The sequence below is a fragment of the Amblyomma maculatum genome, chromosome 9 (assembly GCF_055883805.1).
Source record: "Amblyomma maculatum isolate TAMU_Amacu chromosome 9, ASM5588380v1, whole genome shotgun sequence".
Lineage (NCBI taxonomy): Eukaryota > Metazoa > Arthropoda > Arachnida > Ixodida > Ixodidae > Amblyomma > Amblyomma maculatum.
In genome coordinates, this window is record NC_139352.1 from 125,712,591 (window position 1) to 125,739,153 (window position 26,563).

Genomic DNA, 26,563 nt, shown 5'->3' on the forward strand with positions numbered 1-26,563 from the left:
CAAATGCAAGTTTTTGAATTTAGTTTGAGATGGAACCGAAATTGTGATGTTTAAATTAGGGTTTATCGGCGTTCTGCCAAATTAGGTGAATCAATTTGGAAGAAGCGACCACCTCACCCGGATGCTAGAATGTTCATGGTGAAACCGAGCACTACGGTGTCTCGGTGTTTACTCTTCTGGTGCATACGTAATATAGCAATAGTATTCACCTAATTTGGTCTCGCCTGATGAGAAACCAGAACCCTCTGCGACTGAAGCGAGCGAGTCAAAGACGCAGACGACTGCTTTTAGACAAAGGGGACGCTTCGGGCTATCTGCCATCGCTGGAGGAAAGCGCCACAATAGACAACTGCCGAGGCAAGCGCTGCAATCTAAGAGAATAGCCAGAAGGTGCCACCACTGCCCTTAGCTGAACCGTCGGTGTTGGTCTCTCGCTAAGAAACCAGACAGTCTGTAAAAAAAGGTCAACCGCGTTAGAGTTATGCGCGATTTCCGCGCGAACAAGCCCGCGCTTGAGGCGGGAGGTTTTTTCAAAACTATTCAGAGAAAGTTGGAGAACAATAATAAAGGCAGTATTCATGTTTACTCACGCTTTCTCTTCTACCTGTTTGTGCTTCTCGCATATATCCTCATGTGCATTGCTTGCATAATATTAGGCAAAGTGCATGCAATGATGCGGCTAATAGGGATTTGGAAGCTTTTAAATATACGTTTTGCTATGTCACGGCATTGCCGAGTTCGGTAATAATAACGTGGGGTCGGAGCCTACAGGACCGACGCTTTTAGGGCTTATTGCACTAACCACCTTCTCCTGGAGCAGCAGCGGGAAATGCAAAAAGCACTTTCCAATGTATAGACCGTGTTACCGAGAGCAAGCAGGAGAGGAGGAAAATACTCGCTAACCAGGTTTCTTGTGCCGATCAATTGTTGCCAGCACCCAGTGGGCTGTGCATTCGCACGCTTCATGCATTGCAGAGCGGACTTGCACATCGATACATTGTCATTTGAGAGACTTAAATGCCTTTATTCATCATCATCATCATCATCATCAGCCTGACTATACCCACTGCAGGGCGAAGGCCTCTCCCATATTTCTCCATTTAACCCGGTTCTGTGCTAACTGCATCCACTTGACCCCTGCGAAGTTCTTAATCTCATCCGCCCACCTAACTTTCTGCCGCCCCCTGCTACGCTTTCCTTCACTTGGAATCCAGTTTGTTACCCTAAGCGACCATCGGTTATCCTCTCTTCGCACTACATGTCCTGCCCATGTCCATTTCTTCTTAATCTCCACTAGAATGTCGGTAACTTGAGTTATTTCTATGGCCCACTCTGCACGCTTCCTATCTTTTTCGTTCCATAGCCCTCTTGGTTGTCCTCAACTTAAGTAGAACTCTCCTGATTAGCCTCCACGTTTCAACTCCATAGTTGAGTACAGGTAAGATGCAACTGTTGTATACGTTCCTCTTCAGCGATACCGGTAAGCTGCTAGTCACAATCTGCGAGTGCTTGCCAAATGCGCTCCATCCCAATCATATTCTTTTTGTTATTTCTTTTTCATGGTTCGGATCTGCGGTTACTACCTGTCCTAGGTAGACATATTCGCCGACTACTTCCAATACTTCGCTACCTGATGTAAACTGCTGTTCCTTTCCGAGGCTGTTGAACACTACCTTACTCTTCTGCATATTGATTTTCAAGCCTACCTTTCTACTTTTCCTGTCTAGGTCATCAATCATTATTTGCAGTTCATCCCCCGAGTTGCTTATCAAGGCAATGTCATCATAAAATCGCAGATTACTCAGCTATTCTCCATCTACTCTTATCCTGTGGGTTTGTATGTACACTCACCATGGCGATTATAAAATATATTTGAAACTACAAGTATCGTTACTTTCTTTATGCAGAACTATGGTTGCTGTGCAGCCACTATATATATCTTTCAGCTCTTTCACGTACGGCTCGTATAACCCCTGATTTCGCAATGCCTGAAAAACCGCCGAGGTTCCAACTGAGTCATCTTTATTAGTGCCCATTTTAGTGGTTGTCATCTGGATAGCAATGCGTCATCCTGGCATCCGCAAACAATAAAAAATAGCGCAAGATGATTGCCGAGAGCCTATGCGGGAAGCATGCATCGAAAGTCTGAGTTCGGCTGTTATATGTTTCTGCTTCACCGCTTTCCAGTCTATCCTGATTATTTCGCCTATGAACGTTTTATGTAAGCCAGATAGACTTAGTACCAACGACGGACTTACGAATATGATGCCCATTTCAGTTCCTACGCCGTAGTGCCCACGCACGCCGCGCAGGTCGTGCCTCCCCCAAGCCCTCCGCGCCAACGATACGGTGGATCTCTTCCGCCAGCGCAAGAACAGCGTGCTAAAATCTGGTCTTCATTTAAACAATACGCCAACAGCAAAAAAAATCTTTATTGTGGATTTTTGACCCATACCGTGTTATTGATAATTACAATACAAATAAATTACGCAACACATTGCCGCTGGCGCAGCGCGCGGCTCATCGTCTGCCCACTGGCTTCGCAGCTAAGGCGGCACCGAAATTTACATCTTTCTTTTGCTGATACTATGGGATCGGCGGTAAGGCTGTTCCATGAGAGACCATTTACTCTCGCACTGAGCAATTATAAAGCGCCGTCGCATGTGCCTTCGATGCGAAACAATTTAGGCCTAGCGACGAATAGGGAGTAGCGCTTGGCGAGAGTGCCTATAGTCCGCCGCGCCAGCGGGCGGCGCCGCTTTCGTAAGCGCTGCTCTATGTGCTGCAAGTTTGTCATCTTCGTTTATGGTGAAGCTGAGAGTGCAAGTTTTTCAACGTTTTACTCAACAATACGTAGTGCAAACGATGCTGCTTCGGCGTACGGGTGGGGATATATGATGTTGTTGCGCTGCAGGACGAACGCTAAGGCTGCATAAAAACGTCGACGGATGGTTGTTTAGACACTACTTCTTTTATGTGTTGGCCTTGAACCGTGGTGTAACTTGGAAGTATACATTGTTGAAGCACGACAGCTTGATCGTATATCGAAATGGGTCGCACTTCACGTTAAATAAATGCGGCAATAACTGAAAAGCGGCTTTCGTAATATCTGCATTACGCGTTCGGTAGCAATAGCACCAAGCACAAATAGCACCAAGGTATCGGATAGCTTTCAGGAGCACCGTGAAACAGCACTTTTACTCTACCGCACCGCAGCATCAACACGAACAGCACAGCCCAATATCGCGTCAGGAGGAGCCGGAGCGGACTTTCCCAGTTTGGCTCATACGGGGCGCCACCATCCAACCAAAATGGCTGCGCCCAGGCATCGAAACTAAAATGGTCTATACACAAAGAGATGGTGGCAGCAACGGCTTCTGCACGGCCGAAAGGACATAGCTGCAGTTACCAGCATCGTAGCAGCGGCTGTGTAGCGAAACACATAGTGAAGTTATTCTATTCCGCAACAGTTTTGGCGATTGCTACATTTCCAACAAAAAGCGAGTCCTTAACGCCTCCCATAAAAACTCTCTTCCTCCACTTTAACTATTTCAAGAACTTACGAAAAAGTCGCCTAAGTTCATCAACATAACCAAAGATTGGTTCATTGTGAATTTGAATCCCTGATTAGAGAAGGAAGTGCGCTTTTTATTTCCACAAGACAGCGATGAATCTCTTCAAATCCTCCTGCGTGAATGTATCTCATTTCATATATCATTAGGGAAACCTCCAAAGCGAAGTAAACTTGCTTTACCCTCGTCGAGTTGTCACGCACTGAATCCTGCCACGCGTTCTAAGAGACCGACCCAGTATTCTCCATCTTCATTGGGCAGTCCTTAGAAGACTGGGGTTTATGGGGCAGCACAAATACCAGGGGGTGGTTTCTGTTCGTCAGCCATATACAGAGTTCTTGGCTCGGTGGCCTCAATTCAGCACCTCCAGCAAACGTTGTACTGGCATTGCCGGAGAAGAGAAACACATAAGTGTTCCACTAGAATGAACTCTTTCTTTTGCTGACTTGCGCCATCAAAAGAGTAAAGCATCTCGGCGGTGGCGATCCCAGAAAATGTGCTTTCTGGTTGTCGACAGAGAATGTCCGTTTCACCCGTCAGCGCTCAATTTATAGGCGGTGATGAAACATCTAGATAAAGCCGCAGCGGTTTATAGCATAACGTAGACATTGTAGGAATTCACTCATGTGGCTCCAATCCTTCGAGATATAATTCAGCGCATCTTCTGTGTCTAAGACAATAATAAAGCCATGCCTCGCGACAGCAATCACGCACAAAAAAAGAGTTCATCGATCCGTGCTTTACAATCACAGTTGTAAGACCCATTTCTGGCAGCGTTTAAAAACGACAAATTAAGATTTAAATGTTTCGAGGCAATATAGAGGATCGGCCATATGTATGCAATCTTCCCTCTTTTGCATGACCGAAACACTAGTTGAATATCTGGTGAAAGAGGTTTAGAAACACACAAAATGCTAACGCCATCGCGTCTAAGCTCAATATCTTACCTAACACAACATTGCCTAGGCTTGAGGGGTTTATAATGCGTTAGAGAGCAACAATGTTCGAATGTCTGGCTGAGGCGGTGTTTAGGCAGGCGTTGATGCGGTTGACATAGCACGCATGCTTTCATCCAGGATATCTGCCCCACTGTGATCTCAAAGCCTAACCGCTGCAAAGCCAGTGCTCTTACAGTCATGCAGCGCTGACCGTCGCACACTGCTTGTTGTTGCCTTCTAAGCGCAACAAAAAACTTGGATGTATATTGAAGAATTGAAGCTAGGTGGTCCAGTTGGTGAACGGTATGGGGAATAAATCAGCGGAACAGTCGTGTTCGCAAGACGTACACAGGGCGAAGCTGGTAAATAGGTATATTTTCGTACTCCTAAGATGCTGAAACCCCTCCCCCCCCCCAAACCGATAGTTGCTAATAGGCATAGCTTTTAAAGCCTTATTGTAAAGTGGCTCCGCATGCAATTTACTCGTTTCGAATGCAGGTCAACATTCTAATGCCAACACGTTATAAGCTCACAATGTTTCTGTCATCAATCTTGTGACAAATATCCTATATTCTATAAATGACATTTATTTGCCGCTCCACATGCCATTGATAACGTACTAGTCTTGGCTGCTGGGCAGCAGTGATAGAGCAGTTACTCACTAGGTCTGTAAAAAACACACAGTAGCCCAAATCATTTAAAGCATTCCGCCCAAAACGGCACTATACGCTTCAGCTGAAAATCAACCGAACGGCGGCGCCACTGACTACTTGTGTTTAAGACTTGCGCGCTCAGATCACTGCATTAATGCTCTCTGCGAGCTCTTATTGCTTAATATTTCAGGTTGCTGATCATCTAGAGAGAACTTAGGAAATGGTTACGTATCCCTACAGAAGGGGATGAATTCATCCCGTACTGTTCCAGATGAAATCAAAACCCGTTTGTCATGAATCTTTTTTGGTATCAGAGAAAAGTTTTGAAAAAAACAAAAGACTTTACAAACTCTACTTTGCGTATTGCATTTATTCATGCAGAATATTTTGCACTTGTAGGTCAATTGCAGGTGGATATTTTCCGCATTTTATGCTTTGTTATACCATAGACCTGAAAGCGTGCAGTTCCAAGGAATTAGAAGGAGAGGCGGTATTGCTTCACAACATAATATGTGGTTCAAAGTGGGCTGCGGAATGCGGCTTTGTGCTGAGCCATAGCAGACCGTGAAATTAGTGCCCTTGTCGGACTCTATAATATGACGGTGAACCTCATTTTGTACCAGTGGTGGTTTTACACATTCGTCCCTTAGTAGCAATTATTACATGCCGAAAAATCTACCACCTGCCCTTTCCCACATTCTGCACTAATAAGCAGTTATGAAAAGCCAAAAAATCTCAGCTGACCTTATGATACGTGAAAAATACATCAACAAGCAGCAATAAATAAGCAAAACAACTTGGGGTATCACTCGGGGTAAAGACTGCAGGCATGTAAAAGAAGAAAAAGCTTCAAAGAACTGCTACCAACATTCCTTCTTCCTATCTGCAGCCAGAGACTGGAACAAATTACCAGAAAATGTAGTGCTCGCATCAGCTGTGGATATGTTCTCTGCTGTTGTTCCTGAATTGTTAGTATAGTGCTTGATATAATACGCCTTGCATTTGTGTTAAGCATAGTCTTTTCACATTGTTCTCTATTTAGTAGCGTCGAGATTTTGCGCATGTTTGTTTGTTGTGGACAGATCAGCTCCATTTTTCGAAGTGTTAAAACATGGCACCAACTTTACGGTGCTTGCCTTTAGTTTATTGTGTTCTCGCTTTGTAGTCTGTACTACTCTTATATCACTCCTACCTTGGTCTTGACCAGACTGATAGAATCTGAAATAAATAAACAAATAAACTGCGAGGCAAGATTAAAGCCACGGCGATTGAAAAGAAAGGTTTTCGGGTTTCTACATGCATTATCAAAAACGGAAAAGGGTTATGCAACAAAAATCAAAAAAGAGAAATTCTGTCTGAAAGCCAAAAACTATGCAGCAGAGCCCTGAAAAATGTGATGGCAACCGTTAACTACAGCCTCAACGGAACACAGAACACACGTTTTGACACCTAACAAATCACATTTGGAAAGGGCAGGACGGTCCATGGCGAAGCAGGGCAACTTTACTCATAGAATCTTAGTCCGAAGAAACATTGAACCTTTAAGGATTTAAAAAGATTTAGAGTTTGGGGCAGATATTGATTGGCAAGACCTGAGGACAAATGTGTTGTGTTAAGCGGGAATCCAGGCACTGGTAGCGGGCACTGGTAGCGAGCAGGACCGGAGCGGGGGCGGCCTAGCTTGCAGTCAGCTGGTCCACAAAATCACTTCCTCTTCCTCTTTCTCGGCGATCTGCCCACCTAATCGGAACTTCTTTTTTACAATCTGGCCCCTGTAGAAAAGAGGAGCCATCCTGGCGACTCAAGAAGACGAAAGGAATGCGGGATCGTAGTAAGGCTTCAAACGGTCGACGTGAAAAATCTCACGCCCACGGCGGCGAAGGTCGGTGGAAGCGGCTAGCGGTTCAACTAGGTAATTGACGGGAGAAATCTGTTGGAGCACTAGATAGGGTCTGTGGTACTTGGAAATAAACTTGCTGGTCAGACCGGGTGGTGTCGATGGGACCCAGAGCCACACGTGAGCACCGGGAGAAAATTGGTGGACAGAGTGGCTGCTGTCGCTGTGCGCTTGTTTCTGGGTTTGCTCGTCCGAAGTGAGTGAGCGAGCCAGTTTGCGACATTCTTCAGCGTGCCTGGCAGCTGCTGAAAGCGATGTGTACTCTGAGATATCAGGACGGTAGGGAAGGATGGTGTCGAGTGGACACGAAGGTTCACGCCCGTAAAGCAGAAAAAATGGCGAGAATCCGGTAGTTGCTTGGACGGCGGTGTTGTAGGCGTAGGTTATAAATGGGAGAATCTTTTCCCAATCGGAGTGATCGGAGGTGATGTACTTGGACATCATGTCACCTAGTGTGCGATTGAAGCGCTCTGTCAGTACGTTGGTTTGAGGGTGGTACGCGCTGGCTGTCCGGCGGATGGTTTGACATTCGCGTAGGAGCGCTTCGACAACCTCGGATAGGAAAAATTTGCCTCGGTCACTTAGAATTTCACGGGGGCCCCGTGCCGCAGAATGAAATTATGAATAAGAAAGGACGCGATAGTGGGTCCAGTGGCATCCTGAAGTGCTGCTGTCTCCGCATATCGAGTGAGGTGATCGACGGCAACGATTACCCAACGATTTCCTGCAGTTGTGTACGGCAGAGGTCCATGAAAATCGATGCCAACACGATCGAATGTCGGTATGGGCACGGAAGGTGATGTAGTTCAACCGGCTGATGGAGAGGAGGCGGCTTGCGACGTTGGCAATCGGTGCACGAACGCACATACTTACTGACGAAGGTATACATACTGCGCCAGTAAAAGCGCTGTCGCAACCGTTCATAAGTCTTAAATACACCCACATGGCCACACTGCGGATCGTTATGGTAAGATGCGCAGATATCACTTCGGAGGTGGCGAGTTACGACGAGCAGCCACTTACGGCCATCTGGCATATAGTTGCGTCGGTAGAGAAGACGGTCACGAAGGGCGAAATGCTGCGCTTGACAACGAAGGGCGCGAGGAGCCGGTGAAAGTTACGAGTTCGTAAGAAGATTGATTAGTGATGTAAGCCACGGATCCTTGCGCTGTTCTGATGGCATATCATCTATGGACAAGGAAGACAAGGCTGAGCTGGAGGCAGGCGACAATGAAGCGTCAGGCGACACTGGCGAACGAGATAAAGCGTCTGCGTCGGAGTGCTTACACCCTGTACGATAGATGACTCGGATATCATACTCTTGTAGTCTAAGCGACCAGCGGGCGAGACGACCGGTGGGGTCTTTAGTGAAGACAACCAACATAAAGCGTGGTGGTCCGCAACCACATCAAATGTGCGGCTATACAAGTATGGCCGAAATTTCTGAAGCGCCCAAACAATTTCCAAGCATTCCTTTTCTGCCACTGAGTAGTTGGTCTAGGCCTTGGTCAGCGTTCAACTTGCGTACGCCACAACGTATTCATCAACACCGGGTTTTCGCTGGGCAAGAACAGCGCCGAGGCGCTGTTCTTGCCCATCGCTGGCATCGGTGTGCACTTCGGTAGGAGCAGCCGGATCAAAATGGCGCAATACGGGGGGTGAGGTAAGTATCGTGCGCAATTTCGTAAAAGCAGTATCGCAAGCCGGCCACCAGGCAGAAAGATCTTTGTGGGCGCTGAGAAGTCGCGTCAGAGGAGCAATGATGGTCGCAAAGTTCCGAACGAAACGCCTAAAATAGGAGTATAAGCCTATGAAGCTGCGCAGTTGCTTGATAGATGTTGGCTTCGGGAACTCAGCGACAGCGCGGAGTTTAGATGGATCAGGAGGGATGCCATCCTTGGACACTGAATGCCCTAAAATAGTAAGTTAGCGAGCGGTGAAATGGCACTTTTTCAGACTGAGCTGCAGACCAGCGTCGCTAAGGCATTGCAAGACAGTTTCAAGGCGAGTTAGGTGGGTGGCGAAGTCGGGTGAAAATACGGACGATGTCATCCAAGTAGCAGAGGGATGTGTGCCACTTGAAACCGCGGAGAATATTGTCCATCATGCGTTCAAAGGTGGCGGGCGCGTTACACAGGCCAAACAGCATGACGTTGAACTCAGAAAGCCCGTCGGGAGTGACAAAAGCTGTCTTGGGGCGGCCGTCTTCAGCCATTGGAACTTGCCAGTAGCCAGATCGTAAATCGATTGAAGAGAAAACTTCCGCTCCATGAAAAGTGTCCAGCGTGTCGCCTATGCGTGGCAGCGGATAGACGTCCTTTCGTGTGATCGCATTAAGTTGGCGGTAGTCCACACAGAATCGAATAGACCCGTCTTTCTTCTTGACTAAAACGACCGGGGACGCCCAAGGTCTACTGGAAGGCTGAAGAACACCTCTACGGAGCATCTCATCGACTTGCTCATCAATAATGCGGCGCTCTGAAACTGATACACCATAAGGACGTTGGCGTAACGCGGAGTGCGTACCCGTATAGATGTGGTGGGCAACAATTGATGTCCGACCCAAGGATGGCTGCTGGATGTCAAAGGAAGTTCGGAATTGTTTCAGCAAGTCGAAGAGCTTGGCGCGTTGATCTGGAGCGAGAGCACTGTCGATGGCTTTGTAAAAGGCAGCAAGAGGCGATGAAGGAGACGAGGAACGAGGTGGGCTAAGGGCACTTATGCTGTCGGAGATTGTGTCGGCACAGGCGGAGAGAAGCGGCGGGAACGTAACAAAATTTTCTGATCGAACAGGGTCGGCATGCCCAACGCACACACCACATTGCAACGTGAGTGGATAGAAGGAATCATTAGTAATGGCTAGTTCGGTGCGGCCGCTTCGTACAATAATGACGGCGAAGGGAAGGGGAACACAGCGTCGTGAGACGAAAAGGGAAGACGGGGTGAAGAGCACTGTACAGTCATGAAGAGAGGCATAGTTTATAGGCACAATAGCGGTAGATAAAGGCGGGATATCGGTAGCATTCGCAACGTAGCATTTGGCTTCCCCATGAACGTTAACGGTGGCCGGTGCGGTGCACAGCGGAGAAAGCTCTACTTCGGCCCGAGAGCAATAAATTACGGCGCGATTGCGACACAAGACGTCCCACCCTAAAATAATGTCATGGGAGCAGTCACGAAGAACGATAAAACTGATGACGTAGAGAACGTCCTGAATGGTGACTCGAGCCGTGCAGGTACCGAGCGGTTTGATGTGCTCAGCAGTGCCGGTGCGCAAAGAAACCCCAGAATACGGCAGAACAACTTTTCGTAACAAGCGGCACAGTCTAACGTCAATAACCGACACAGCAGCACCAGTATCTACAAGCTCAAGAGTACAAACATTTTCAATCGTAACTTCGATTAAATTGTTCGGTGGTGAAGCAGGACTTTCACTGTTCGACGAAAGCGCAATTCTTGCCTGCGGAACTGCGGCTAGTGGTTTTCCGGCACTGGCGAGGTAGAACGGCGGCGCATCGGCGACAGAGAGCGACGGCGCGGAGAAGTTGAGCGGTTGTCATGCGAGAAGTGGTCAAAGTGGGACGAGGGCTGAGGGGGCGCACGGAGAGGGGACGGCGGCTGCGCGTAGTTGACCGGGCTCTGATCGAAAGCGTAAGGTGCCGGCCGACGGCGGCACAGGCATGCAACATGGCCAGGGAGACCGCATGCAAACCAAATCGGCCGATTGTCAGATGTGCGCCAAGGGCGTAGAATACGTGGCGCACGACGCTGAGAAAAAAATGCCCGCTGAGGCGAACCGTACGATGGAAAAGGCGTAGGAGGGGGTGGTCTTGCGGCAACCTCAGCATAAGACAGTGGACTGGGTTCGGGCATCGGGACAGCGTCGGCATAAATGAGCGGAGCTGTGAGTGGAGCGGCATGAAAAGGTGGTTGTCGAGGGGGCGGAAGTGCTTCGGCAACTTGTTCCTGAATAACCTGACGTATGTTCGAAGCGAAGTGTGAGCTGGATTGCGGAACATTTAAAATTAACGATAATTGCCTGGCAACTTCTTTCCGTACAAAGTCTTTGATTTCTTGTATAAGTGCGGAGCTGACAGTGCCATCAGACATAGCCGCGATCGTGCCTTCAGGTTGTCGAGGGACGGTGCGTTGACGACGAAGTTCGTCGTAGCTTTGACACATCGTGACAATATCACTTACAATGCGGGGGTCTTTGGCCATGAAAATGTTGAATACACCTTCATGGATGCCCATCATGATGTGGTGAATCTTCTGAGCTTCAGTCATCGATGCATTTACACAATGGCACAAATCTAACGCTAGAACCCTAGATAGTGAAGCTAGTTTAGCAGTGCTGTTAGAAGAACTAGAGGGTATTAAATGGGATATCATAGGGCTTAGTGAGGTTAGGAGGCCGAATGAGGCATATGCTGTACTGAATGATGGGCATGTCCTGCGTTATCGAGGTTTACCAGAGAGGCGACAACTCGGAGTAAGTTTTCTTGTCAATACGTATATAGCGGATAATATAGATGAATTCTATAGTATTAATGAAAAGGGTGGCAGGCATCGGTATTAGACCTAATAAGCGATATAAACTGAAGGTTGTACAAGCCTATGCACCTACATGTAGTTATGATGACCAGGCAGTTGAAAGCTTTTACGAAGTTGTAGAATCGGCAATGCGAAAAGTGAAGACGCAGTACACTGTGCTAATGGGCGACTTCAATGCCAAGGTAGGGAAAAAACAGGCAGGAGACAAGGCAGTAGGTGACTATGGCATTGGTTCTAGGAATAGCAGGGGGGAGTTACTAGTTGAGTTTGCAGAGCGCAATAACTTAAGAATCATGAACACCTTCTTCAGCAAACGGAAGAACCGGAAATGTACATGGAAAAGTCCTGACCGGAAGACAAACATAAAATCGACTTCATACTGTGTTCAACTCCCCCCCATTATGCAAGATGTAGAGGTAATCGGGAAAGTGCGATGCAGTGACCACAGGATGGTGAGGTCCCGAATTAGCCTAAATCTGAAGAAGGAACGCAACAGATTAGTAAGAAACAAACCCATCAACGAATTAGCGGTTAGGGGGAAGGCAGAAGAGTTCATGATCTCGCTACAGAATAGATATTCAGCTCTAACCGAGGATGGCGACATTACCCTAGAAGCAATGAACAATAATTTCAGAGATATCATTACTGAATGTGCGGTAGAAGTAGGCGGTAGGATAGCTGGAGAGGATACCGGTAAGCTGTCTAAGGAGACGAAAGGCTTGGTTAAGAAACGCCAGAGTATGAAAGCTTCCAATCCAACAAACCAGATCGAATTGGTCGAGATATCAAAGCTAATCAATAAGCGCAAGGTGGCCGATATAAGGAAGTATAACATGGAGAAAATTGAGCATGCTGTAAAGAACGGGGGAAGCCTTAAAGCGGTAACGAAAAAATTGGGCATAGGCAAAAACCAGATGTATGCGATAAGGGACAAGGCGGGCAACGTGATCACTAATATGGAGAAGATAGTCAAAGTAGCCGAGGAGTTCCATACAGATCTCTACAGTAGCCAAAGCAGTCAGGACCGTAATGAGATTGGCGGTAGGGAGAAAGTCAGACGTTCCACCAGTGACGAACGACGAGGTCAAGAAAGCATTAGAAACTATGAAAAGGGGGAAATCAGCTGGAGAGGATCAGATAACTACAGATTTGCTGAAGGACGGGGGGGATATCGTGCTAGAAAAACTGGCCACCCTGTATACGCAGTGACTGGTGTCATCGACGGTACCGGAACCATAGAAGAATGCAAACAGTATCCTCATGCACAAGAAGGGGGACTGTCTGTCTCTTACTGTCTCTTACGTATAAGGTATTTACTAAGATAATCGCTAATAAAATCAGGACAACCTTAGACTGCAATCAAGCAAAGGATCAAGCAGGGTTTCGGAAACGGTACTCCCCTATCGATCATATCCATACCATCAATCAGGTGATAGAAAAATGTTCGGAATATAACCAGCCCTTATACATAGCATTCATCGATTACGAAAAAGCATTTGACTCAGTTGAAACCTCGGCGGTGATGCAGGCATTGCGAAATCAGGGGGTAGACGAGCCGTACGTGAAAGTGCTGGAAGATATATATAGTGGCTGCACAGCAACCATAGTTCTGCATAAAGAAAGTAACAAAATTCCCATAAAGAAAGGTGTTAGGCAAGGAGACACAATCTCCCCAGTACTATTCACAGCTTCTTTAGAGGAAGTATTCAGAGACTTGGAATAGGAGCAGTTAGGGATAAGGGTAGATGGAGAATACCTCAGTAATCTGCGATTTGCTGATGACATTGCCTTACTAAGCAACTCGGGGGATGAACTGCAAATAATGATTGATGACCTAGACAGGAAAAGTAGAAAGGTAGGCTTGAAAATCAATATGCAGAAGACTAAGGTAATGTTCAACAGCCTCGGGAAGGAACGGCAGTTTACATTAGGTAGCGAAATGCTGGAAGTAGCAGGCGAATATGTCTACTTAGGACAGGTAGTAACCGCAGATACGGACCACGAAAAGGAAATAACAAGAAGAATACGATTGGGATGGAGCGCATTTGGCAAGCACTCGCAGATTATGACTAGCAGCTTACCGGTATCACTCAAGAGGAAAGTATACAACAGTTGCATCTTGCCTGTACTCACCTATGGGGCTGAAACGTGGAGGCTAACCAAGATAGTTCTACTTAAGTTGAGGACAACCCAGAGGGCTATGGAACTAAAAATGGTAGGGGTACCATTAAAAGATAGAAAGCGTGCAGAGTGGGTCAGAGAAATAACTCAAGTTACCGACATTCTAGTAGAAATTAAGAAGAAATGGACATGGGCAGGACATGTAGTGCGAAGAGGGGATAACCGATGGTCGCTAAGGGTAACAAACTGGATTCCAAGGGAAGGAAAGCGTAGCAGGGGGCGGCAGATAGTTAGGTGGGCGGATGAGATTAAGAAGTTCGCAGGGGTCAAATGGATGCAGCTAGCACAGAACCGGGTTAAGTGGAGAAATATGGGAGAGGCCTTCGCCCTGCAGTGGGTATAATCAGGCTGATGATGATGATGATGATGATGACGCGTTCAAACGACGAAAGCCAGTCCTCCACGTCCTGATCGTCGGTACCGCTGAAGACCGGCGTGTCCCACTGGCGAAGCACCCCGGAGAATAAAATAGAAGGGGCCGAGGTAGCGGGGCCGGTGGTGTTAGTGCTGGAGTCAGTCATTGAGGTAGGAATTCGGTGGCTGCGGAGCTCCAGGGTGAAGAAATGGAAGAGAAACCACGCGACCTCCACCAAGTGTTAAGCGGGGGTCCAGGCACTGGTAGCGGGCACTGGTAGCGAGCAGGGCCGGAGCGGGGGTGGCCTAGCTAGCAGTCAGCTGGTCCGCAAAATCACTTCCTCTTCCTCTTTCTCGGCGATCTGCCCACCTATTCGGAACTCCCTCTTTACAGTTGATTTTTTTGGCACTTATCTTCTCAAATACAAAATCAAATCGGTGACGTTTTACATGGGATGTAATACAGTTACCTGTTGCCATAGGTTTCCTTCAAGTTTCAATTTTAAAACTTTTTGGGCTTACAATGTTCTACTTACTGTAGAACATACACATAACTTATAAGGCTGCAGTGGGCGCTGTGTAAGGAAACTCTAAAAAGTAAAGCAATAAAAAGGTGTACTGTATACAAGATGAAGAAAACAGACGGTGCCAAATGGAAGTATTTCTTATGTTGCTTCAATGGGAATCTCGAGCGCCTGAAAGTCAAAAGAATGTTTATTGTCGATAGAAGATATCTGTATCGGTTAGCGTTAATGCAGGCAAGGACAGCAGCCAGAGCAGAAGGGTAGAGGCCACCCCAGAGGGCACTATGGTTGGAAGGAGCAAATGCTGTAAGAAACCATATAGACGAAATAGAATGGGGCGGGGTCTTGCCGGCAAACATCTACCAGAATAACGCAACATTCGTAGAACATTTTTAAACGCATTTTGCATCGCCTACAGTAGACACTCGAGCTGACACCATGCATGGATTATGAAGTAAAATAGCGATTTTAACACGAGATTAGTGGTACAAAAGTTGAGGAAGCCTTGACAGTTCACACCCCCGTAAATCACCTGTGTCAGATGCGTTAAGGGTTAGTTATTACAAACACCTAAAGTACGAAGTTGTCCCTATCTTAAAACGTGATCTTTAATGAGCGTACATAACAAATGCTTAAAAAACTCTGGAGGGCACCTTGTATCACTAGAGTGCGATAAGGCAAAACAATTTGTTTAAACGCCACTACTTCTTGTATTCCCTCTGCTTCTGTATGGTGTGTGGTGCGGCGATCGAGAAAGAGCCAAATGAAAGGCGCCGCACGGACGCCTGGATCAGACGCTCGGCTGGGTCAGCTTTACATATTGCGCGAATCGCGTGGTGATGTCATCAGGCATGACCGGACGTGACATCACCGAATGTGTTGCCATGATGACGTCAGTTTCAGTAATATAAGTGACAGGATATATTTGAATGCATTCGGTATCCATTCATAGCGACAAGTTTGGTCGTGGCCGATCATGCCACCAGGTGATGGCATCTCAATCTAGCGCGGCATTGAGCCGAATCTGCGAAGTGCGACACCTCTCGAGGACGCACACTTATGAGCCTATAAACGCTTTTACCTTACAACCGGTCCCATAGACAAATTAATACTAGCTAGAGCACAAAAACACCGGGCGCTTAGATACGTTAAATACAGCCTTCATGATATTGGCCAGTAGTTTGCAGAGCGTGATAGCTTGCCCTCATAAGTAATGTGGTATAAAAGGGAAGTAGATTGTTTCCAACATTCTTAAGGGTAGGCAATGATCAGTGCAACAACTACACCTCCTCAACTCTCTTCTGCTCATGATCATGACCATCACAATTGATATATATTTAATGCTCCGGGGGCATTACATGGCGGGACAAAGAGTTATCACAAGTCACAAAAATAAAATTTAGAGCATAAATTATAGACTGTCCTAATACAGCTGTCAGCATAAAACATATTAGAAATAATCAAGCGAATAGTCAGGCAAACAAAAGAAAAAGGGCTTTCAGAAACATTTTAAGGAAATCAATCAATCAATAGCTGTTTGAATATTGTTACGAAGCAGCAAGCCGACGAAGACAGCAGAACAGAGAACGGAGAGACGATGTTCGATCACCTTGAGATGACGTTTTTATAATATTGTCGCGTAAACAGCGACCCTTATAGTTGCATCCGAGGTCCAAGGCGTGGCAAAGGTTCTACGAACAGCGTCCTAGTTCAGGCTCGAGGTTAGCACACTTCTTCCTCTCACACTTCTGCGCTTCTTTGTCGTCAACGCATGCTACATTAGCCCCCCCGTGCGAAAAGCATCGTCCCGATGCTAGATTGAAAGAGGGACAGAGTAAAAGGGCTACTATCTGGCATGAAAAGGCTTCAAGCGGACCACGTGGACCACTTCAGAACACTTGGGACGCCGGGGCTCTGGTTCCTCGTGCGGAACGACTTCATAGTCCAGTTCCCTAACGCGTCGAAGAACGCGGTAGGGGCCGAAATAACGGAGCAAGAGTTTTTCGCTGAGTCCGCGTCGTCGAATGGGGTACCAAACCCAGACAAGGTCACCTGGCAGATAGTCTGCAGTCCGCCGCCGCAGGTTGTAGCGTTGTGCATCTCGGCCTTGCTGCTGCTGTATTCGCACCCGTGCAAGTTGACGGGCCTCTTCGGCACGCTGTAGAAAAGAGGCGACATCATCATTTGGACTTTCGTCTATATGGGGCAGCATGGCGTCGAGCGTGGTTGTCACTTGTCGGCCGTAAACTAGGCTGAATGGAGTCATGTTGGTAGTTTCCTGAACGGCGGTATTGTATGCAAATGTTACATACGGCAATACTTCGTCCCATGTCTTGTGATGGACGTCCACATACATTGACAACATATCGGCAATGGTCTTGTTCAAACGTTCTGTCAGGCCGTTTGTTTGCGGGTGGTATGCAGTCGTGCGACGATGATTGGTGCGACTAAGAACAAGGATATGCTGGATGAGTTCTGCAGAAAATGTAGCTCCTCTGTCAGTAATGAGTACTTCTGGTGCGCCATGTCTCAGGACAATTTGAAGAACGAAAAATTTCGCAACTTCAAAAGCGGTAGCAAAAGGAAGAGCAGCGGTTTCTGCGTAGCGGGTCAGGTAGTCAGTAGCTACTATAATACACCTGTTCCCACAGGTGGAAGTAGGGAACGGTCCGAGCAAGTCCATCCCTATTAGCTGGAATGGTCTGGACGGTGGCGTAATGGGCTTTAAAAGACCGGCTGGCCTCAGAGGCGGAACCTTTCGACGTTGGCAGTCACGGCAAGTTCGAACATAATGCGTTACATCGCTTGACAAACGAGGCCAGTAATACCGTTCTTTAATTCTGGATATCGTTCGAGTGACTCCCAGGTGGCCGGATGTGGGTTCGTCGTGGCAGGCTTGAAAAATCTCATCCCTTAAGCTTGCTGGTACAACGAGGAGGTATTGGCGACTGTTGGCTGTAAAATTCTTCTTGACGAGAACGCCATCACGGAGACACAGAGAAGACAAAGTACGACGGAAAGGTCTAGGGACCATGCTGCCGGCACCTTGAAGAAAATCGATTACCTGGCGAAGTTCGGGATCATTCCGTTGGTCATCGGCAAAATTGTCTGAACTAATTGCACTCAGAAATGCGTCGTCGTCACCTGAGGCGTCCGAAGCTGGTTGTAGAGGAGCACGAGACAGGCAGTCAGCGTCTAAATGCTTACGACCTGACTTGTAGGTTACAGTGATGTCGTATTCTTGAAGTCGTAGGCTCCACCTGGCGAGACGCGCAGAAGGGTCTTTAAGGCTTGTCAGCCAACAAAGCGCGTGATGGTCGGTCACCACTTTGAAGGGTCTGCCGTACAGGTATGGTCGAAACTTCGAAATAGACCACACGATGGCCAGACATTCCTTTTCAGTGGCAGAGTAGTTTGTCTCAGCCCTAGACAAAGCCCGACTAGCGTAGGCGATCACACGTTGTTCACTATTCCGTATCTGTACTAGGACAGCGCCCAAACCAACATTGCTTGCATCCGTGTGGAGTTCGGTGTCTGCGGCTTCATCGAAATGTGCTAGAACTGGAGGTGACTGCAGGCGACGTTGAAGCTCCTGAAATGCGTCCATTTGCTGGTCACCCCATGTGAACGGCATATCAGCCTTAGTAAGAAGTGTAAGGGGGGCGGCTTAGAAAAGTTTTTCATGAAACGTCGATAATATGCACATAGCCCAAGAAAGCGTCGCACCTCTTTCTGGTCCCGCGGCGTCGGAAAATTGGCGATGGCAACTGTTTTTTCAGGATCCGGCAGAACTCCCGCTTGGTTCACGACATGGCCCAAAAACTTCAGCTCTTCGTAAGCAAAATGGCATTTTTCGGCTTTCAGAGTGAGGCCCGACGTTTGGATGGCGTCTAGTACTGCGTCTAGGCGACGGAGGTGCTCCTCGAAATTCGGGGCAAATACAATTACGTCGTCCAAGTACACAAGACATGTCGTCCACTTCAGATCTCCAAGAACGCTGTCCATGAGTCTCTGAAAGGTTGCGGGCGCGCAGCAAAGGCCGAAGGGCATGACCTGGAATTCGTATAGCCCGTCAGGTGTATTGAAAGCACTCTTTTCGCGGTCCCTCTCATCGACCTCTATCTGCCAGTATCCAGACTTGAGATCCATGGAGGAGAAGTATCTTGTGTTGCACAGACGATCTAAGGCGTCATCTATTCTGGGCAAAGGGTAAACATCTTTTTTCGTAACGTTGTTCAGTCGGCGATAGTCTACGCACAAACGAAGTGTGCCATCTTTTTTCTTCACAAGTACCACAGGTGCAGCCCAGGGGCTGCGGGAAGGGCGAATGACATCGTTATCGAGCATTTCCTTCACTTGGTCTCGGATGGCAGTACGTTCTTTAGGGGAAACTCGATAAGGCGACTGGCGGAGTGGTCGAACAGCTTCGTCTGTAATGACGCGGTGCTTTGCAAGGTGGGTTCGACCGACGCGTGATGATCTGGCAAATGCATTAGAGTAGCGACGGAGCAGGTGCCGTAGTTTCTCTTGATACGTTCGAGGTAAGGCCGGGTTTATATCGTACAGAGGTTCAGTATTGTCGGAGGGTTCTGTTGCTGAAGCGCTGGTGAAATTGCATTCATAACTAGTGTCAGTTATGGCGTCGGAAAATGCGACAGTTGTCCCTCTGTTCAGATGTTGATATTCATTGCTGAAGTTCGTGAGAAGAACATCAACTTTGCCATTTTCAACAAAAACAACTGCCCTGGCAACGGCGATGCCTCTTTCAATAAGCAGTTTCTGTTTTGTCTCGACGACACCTTCTGTATCTTGCATTGGGAGGGAACCCACTGAGACCATGATGCTTGAACGTGGGGGCACACTAACATGGTCATCAATAATGTGGAGTGCAGCGGGGCGCATGCTGTTGGATTCGATAGCATTCTCAACTGAAAATCTTACGGACTTATTCTGCAGATCGATAATGGCGCCATTTTCGGTTAAAAAGTCCATACCGAGGATGACGTCACGGGAACACTGAGCCAATACGATGAACGTCGCCAGAAAGGTTTGCCCTTGTACAGTGATCCTCGACGTGCACACTCCCGTGGGCATAATTAAATGTCCGCCAGCTGTGCGTATTTGCGGGCCACCCCATGATGTTGTGACCTTTCTGAGAGCTTTGGCGAAGTGTGCACTTAGAATTGAATAATCAGCGCCATTGTCGACTAGAGCAGTGACGTCTACGCCATCAACGGAGATCTGCAGGTCGGCAGTTTGTTGTGTCGGGCGGCGACATCTTCGTGGGGTTTGGTCTCGACTTCGATGCTCTGAAGGAGTGGTCGGGCGAATGTCGGCGTCGTGGTTACGTTGAGGATCAGCGGAATTTCGTAGCGGCGTCGATTCTGCTGGTGGCCGTAGGTAACGAACTGTAGTTTGCAGTGAAGAACTGTCGTGGGTCTGTGGAGGATCTTGAAATTTTCGCACTGTAGCAGCCGCACCTCCAGAGGCTGCTGCATCGTTTCCCCTATGGGGACTTTGGAGTTGCTCCTGGCGTCCAGGAGAGCTGTAACGGCGAGGCGACGGCGATCGGAGGTGGCTTGGGCCTGTGTTGGAACGCGAAATGTATTCTGCGATTTCGCGTGGCTGCTGGCCAGGCAACGGACGACGGGCATCAAAAGAAAACCCACGGAGGCCGAGTTCCCTGTAGGGGCAGCGGCGACACAGGTGTCCAGCTTCGCCGCAATGGTAGCACAACGGTTGGTTATCGGGCGTTCGCCAGATATCGGTCCTTCGGCGGCGTATGCTCGGCCGTGAAGACACATGGGCGACCGGTGCGCGAGGCTCGTAGGATGCTGTCGAAGGCGGCAGGTAGCGGCTGGTGACCGCGGCGTAGCTCAGGGTCTGGGGCAGCGGTGTAGCTACGACGGGTTCAGGCGCGGCGACGGGTGCGGGCCCGGTGACGGGTGCGGGCACGGTGACGGGTGCGGGCACGGTGACGGGTGCGGGCACGGTGACGGGTGCGGGAGCACCCAGCGCCTGTTGTACTTCCTCACGGATGATATCGGAAACTGTGGCAACCTGTGGTTGTGGAGGAATCCGCAGGTATTTGGCCACCTCTTCCCGGACTATCGCCCGGATCGTATTACGCAACGATTCTGACGAAAACGGTATGGCTTCGCCTGCACTCGCGGCGTTCATAGACACTGTAGTGCGCTGGTATTGCCGGGCGCGCATGTCAAGTGCCTTCTCGATGGTAGACGCCTCACTTATGAATTCGGCGACAGTTGTTGGTGGACTTCGCACCAGGCCTGCAAATAGCTGCTCTTTAACACCTTGCATCAAAAGGCGCACTTTTTTCTCTTCCGACATGGTTGGGTCCGCGCGTCGAAAGAGTCGCTTCATCTCTTCGGCGTAGGCCGTAACAGTTTCATTCGGATGTTGTATACGGCTACTTAAAAGCAGTTGCGCTTTTTCCTTGCGAAGCATGTTGGTAAACATACGCAAGAATTCTGCCTTGAATGTGTCCCACGTTCGGAGTCCGGCTTCTTGATTTTCGAACCATGTCCTCGCAGAATCCTCCAATGCGAAGTAGACATGACGAAGCTTCGAGTCGGCGTTCCAGGCGTTGAAGGCAGCCACCCGGTCGAACTGCTCCAGCCAGTCTTCAGCGTCCTCATGGGGCAGGCCGTGGAAATGTGGTGGATCCCGCTGGTGGTGGAGCAGGACAGGAGTTGTTGATACCGGGGGATTCATAGCGCTGACAGAAACGCTCCTTGTTGGTCTGTGGTCAGGGAGAGGACCACACTCGGGAGGCAGACCTTGCAGTCGGCGGCTGCTCTGGTGTACTGGAGTCTCCACCTTAGGGGTGCGTCCTGGGCTTTTAGGGGGCGTCCGGCTCATGAAAATCGTACCCGGCAGCTCCACCAGATGTCGCGTAAACAGCGACCCTTATAGTTGCGTCCGGGGTCCAAGGCGTGGCAAAGGTTCTACGAACAGCGTCCTAGTTCAGGCTCGAGGTTAGCACACTTCTTCCTCTCACACTTCTGCGCTTCTTTGTCGTCAACGCATGCTACAATATGTCAGCGGGCCTAGTGCGCCTGCTCCTGCCCGCGCCATTTCCCACTTGTTCCTTGCTCGTCCATAACATGAACTGGGGCCACCGAGCGATCGTCCCGATGGTGGACGAGGAAATTCACTGATGTTGATGATTTTATGGCATGATGATGGGCATGTCTGGATGCTTGAAGGAGAAGAGGATGAAGGAAGAATATAATGGTTTGCCGGCCCGATGATTCCCTATGAACCTTGGCCCAGGTCACTCTCGGTCCACACGTCGCCACGACTCGATGTCGGAGACCAAGGCAAGCACCGCATGGCACAGGAAAGGGAGGATGTTTTTAAGTGTAGCGGTGTCTTCTGTCGGGGGGTCTTTGGTCAGCACATCTGTTCAGTGGGGTCACATATGGTCTTCCGGGTCTTTTCTTGTGTCTTGTGGTCATCTGTGGCCTGTCGGGCCAGCCTCTCCGTCGTGTCTTGTGGTCGAGGAGGGGGGAAGGCGCGGAAAAATGGCAAGGTCTTGCTGGGTGCGGCAGGCTGGGGAACAGCCATGCGACGCCTCCTAACCTTCAGCCGACGGCGCAAGAAATCGCAGGGCACCGAAGCTCCGCACCATGATGAAGGGGTGATGATGAAGCATCCAGCACCTCCACCAAATTTTATCAAGAGGCAAGCCGATGAAAACAGGAGAACAGAGGACAGTGAAACGATGTTAGAGATCAATGAGATGACGCTTTTAATATGTTAGCGGGCCTAGCGCAAGCGCCACTGCTCGCTTATGCTTTCTGGCTCGTCCGTAACAATAATAAAGAATAAGCTTCATTCACAATATTTATGAAGTGCATGCCACTCCTATTTCGCAGTTAGCAGAAACGAGGAATTGAACACGTTAATTGAACTGTGAACACGTTGAACGCTTCGGTACCTGATCAAGATAATCATAAGATGGCAGAATTGGGCTATCACGCAGTTGGGCAAAATTTAATAAACTTTGTGAAATAGACAGAGTCTTGCTCTCTTACCACAGAATTCCAAGGAAGTTAAACGAACGTAATTTATACTAGTAACGCTAACTCGTGAATCACAATTTGATGTTATAACGACATCAGCTCGATTTTGAATGGCCTCTAACATACGTAAAAGTAATTTTGCTGGGGTTTCAAAATACTTGATGCATATGCATGTTTTGTTTGTATGAATGCCTCATACGCGACTAGACGAAGCACCAGCAAAGAAAATGTGAGCGATCGTTTAATGATTTAGATAAGATAACTTGAATGGACCTGATGTGCTTTGCATAACTTTATTTATTATTTGCTATTTTGTCAGTTTTTTCATGACATAAGAAAAGTAGCACTTTTAATGGCTTTAAATTACAGGAAGCTGTGATGTAGAAAACTGGTTTACGCATACGAAAATGCTATATCTTTACATATATGCCATCGCAGAAGGCAGAAGACGGCGATCACCAACGGAGGCAGAAGTGACAGCAACAGTTAGTGCTAAGAGAAGGCTGGCGCTTCTGTATATCTGTCTGCTGTGTCTTCGGCTGTTGTGCTTCTTGGACTAACCTTGCCACGTATCATCTTGGCGGAGGTGACAATAAGTCGCCGTGGGCAAGAATAAGTCCATTTAGGCAGCCAAAAGCTGGATTTGCGCAGTGGCCGCCATCTATCTGGGATCACGTCAACAACGGCCACGACCACCGAAGCAGCCACTACCACCGCAGCAGCATCGGTTCAATCACTCATCCTCACGAAAATCCCTCACCTTCCCATCTTTAATGCCGAAGACAAGTCAGATGTTGACGATTGGCTAGATGAGTACGAGCGCTCCAGCATGAACAACCACTGGGACGCGGCCACCATGCCGGCTCCCACATGAGCTGGTGATCTAGGATCACAAGAGCTGGTGATCTAGGAAATCTGCCAGCACCAGCTTCATGACTTGTTCGGGAAGCCCATTGGCCGGGGTCTAGCAGTAAAGAGAGAACTTTTGTATCGCGCCCAATCAGCCACAGAGTCCTACCTTGACTACGTTCAAGACGTGCTCGCGTTGTGTTGCAAGGTTAACAGCTCCCTGCCGGAAAGTGAAAATATAGATCATAGCCACAAGGTTATCGAGGATGATGCTTTTAACATCCTCGTCTGCATCAATTGTTCTGCCGCCGACATGGTGCTTCAAGTCTGCCGAAAATTCGTGCCGGCTGAGCATCGACGTCTGGTACATTGCTTTGAGCACCTTTGAACAAGGCGACTACATCATCCTGCGATGATCTGGCCCTTCTGCAACAGCCTTCTCAGTCCACGTCCATGACTCGGATTTCAGGTGAGAACTCGAGGCCTTAGCTCCTTCTCCACTCCCATTTCCACTGCCCGAAACCGTGGCCATGATAAAAAGCTGTTGTCCGCCAGGAACTTGCAAACATTGGCCTCTTCTCAACCCCCGAACCGCCCTCTTCACCGTCACATCCTGTTCCTGTAAGTGATGCTGCAACTGCTAGCCAAGTCACCCCACGTCGTTATCTTAGTCGCAATCCTGCAGAGCGGCGCAGCTCAGACGACAGGCCAATTTGTTTTATTTGCTTTCGAGCCGGCCACACTTCGCGTTATTGCCGCATTCGTACCTTTTTCACCCCTCGTTCGTATTACAACGCTCACCGTAGGTGCTAGTATAGATCTCGACTCTTCCCTGCCATCGTGAAGAGCTCCTCCCCGCATATGATGGGCCTGGACACTTCCCTCATCAACCAGATGAACCTCGCAACGAAGCCCTATCACGTTTCCGTCGCTCAAACCGATATCTATCTCCACGGCCTCGTCGCTCCCGTTCACCAGTATCTCGTCGCACCTCCTCCCCATCATACACCGGCATCTACTCAGGAAACTAGCGAAATTCAGCATCAGGAAACTAGCGAAATGCAGCATGCAGTGAGGCTGCATTATCGACCTGGACTGAAAACTCGGTACTGACCGGCACACCCTGACGTAATCTCATTCATATACTTGTTGACGGAGTCCCAGTTTCTTCCCTTATTGACACCGGCGCCCACATTTCTGCCACGCTCTGTCAATGCCTTAAGAAAGTTCTCACACCAGCTACCTCATCCATCATTCGTGTTGCTGACGGCACTACAGCTACAATGATTGTTTTGTGTATTGTGATCATTATCATTGCCGACCGCCACATCCCTGGGTTATTTCCAGTCCTCACAAGTTGTCCTCAAGATATTGTGTTACGCCTAGACGTTTTAACCCAGCACTCAGCTCTCATATACTGTTCTTCTGGACTACTTCATCTAGACCTGCCGCACTTTCCTGACCAAAAAGCTCCTCTAACTTCAAATAGAATAACGCTAATAGAATCACGACAACCTTCTGTACTCTACTATCTCTCATATCCATACCATCAATCAGGTGTTAGAAAAATGTTCGGAATATAACCAGCCCTTATACATTGCATTCATTGATTACGAAAAAGCATTTGATTCTGTAGAAACAATGGCGGTGATGCAGGCATTCCGAAATCAGGGGGTAGATGAGCCATACGTGAAACTCCTAGAAGATATATATTCTGGCTGCACAGCAACCATAGTTCTGCATAAAGAAAGTAACAAAATTCCCATAAAGAAAGGTGCTAGGCAAGGAGACACAATCTCCCCAGTATTATTCACAGCTTGCTTAGAGGAAGTAATCAGAGACTTGGAATGGGAGCAGTTAGGGATAAGGGTAGATGGAGAATACCTCAGTAATCTGCGATTTGCTGATGACATTGCCTTGCTAAGCAACTCGGGGGATGAACTGCAAATAATGATTGGTGACCTAGACAGGAAAAGCAGAAAGGTAGGCTTTAAAATCAATATGCAGAAGACTAAGATAATGTTCAACAGCCTCAGAAAGGAACAGCAGTTTACATTAGATAGCGAAGTACAGGAAGTAGTAGGCGAATATGTCTACTTAGGACAGGTAGTAACCGCATATCCGGACCATGAAAAGGAAATAACAAGAAGAATAAGATTGGGATGGAGTGCATTTGGCAAGCACTCACAGATTATGACAAGCAGCTTACCGGTATCGCTAAAGGGGAAAGTATATAACAGTTGCATCTTACCTGTACTCACCTACGGGGTTGAAACGTGGAGGCTAACCGAAAGAGTTCTACTTAAGTTGAGGACAACCCAGAGGGCTATGAAACGAAAAATGGTAGGGGTAACATTGAGAGATAGGAAGCGTGCTGAGTGGGTCAGAGAAATAACTCAGATTACCGACATTCTAGTGGAAATTAAGAAGACGAAATGGGCGTGGGCAGGACATGTAGTGCGAAGAAAGGATAACCGATGGTCGCTTAGGGTAACCAACTGGTTTCCAAGGGAAGGAAAGCGTAGCAGGGGCGGCAGAAAGTTAGGTGGGCGGATGAGGTTAAGAAGTTCGCAGGGGTCAAGTGGATGCAGCTAACACAAAACCGGGTTAGGTGGAGAAATATGGGAGATGAATTCGCCCTGCAGTGGGTATAGTCAGGCTGATGATGATGATGATGATGATGATGACAAATCTAAAACTTCTTCAATGTAGCTGGTGAAGGTTTCGCCTGTCTGCTGCACCCGCTCGCGCAAACGGTGTTCTGTGCGAAGCTTGCGGACCGCAGGGCGACCGAAGACATCCACAAAGCGAGATTTGAACGAGGCCCAAGTTAGAATGTCAGCCTCGTGATTTGTGAACCACAACTTTGCGACTTGTGTGAGGTAGAATATGACGTTGTTTAGCTTCAAGATGTCATGCCACTTATTGTGGGTGCTTACGCGTTCATACGACGAAAGCCAGTCCTCCACGTCCTGATCGTCGGTACCGCTGTC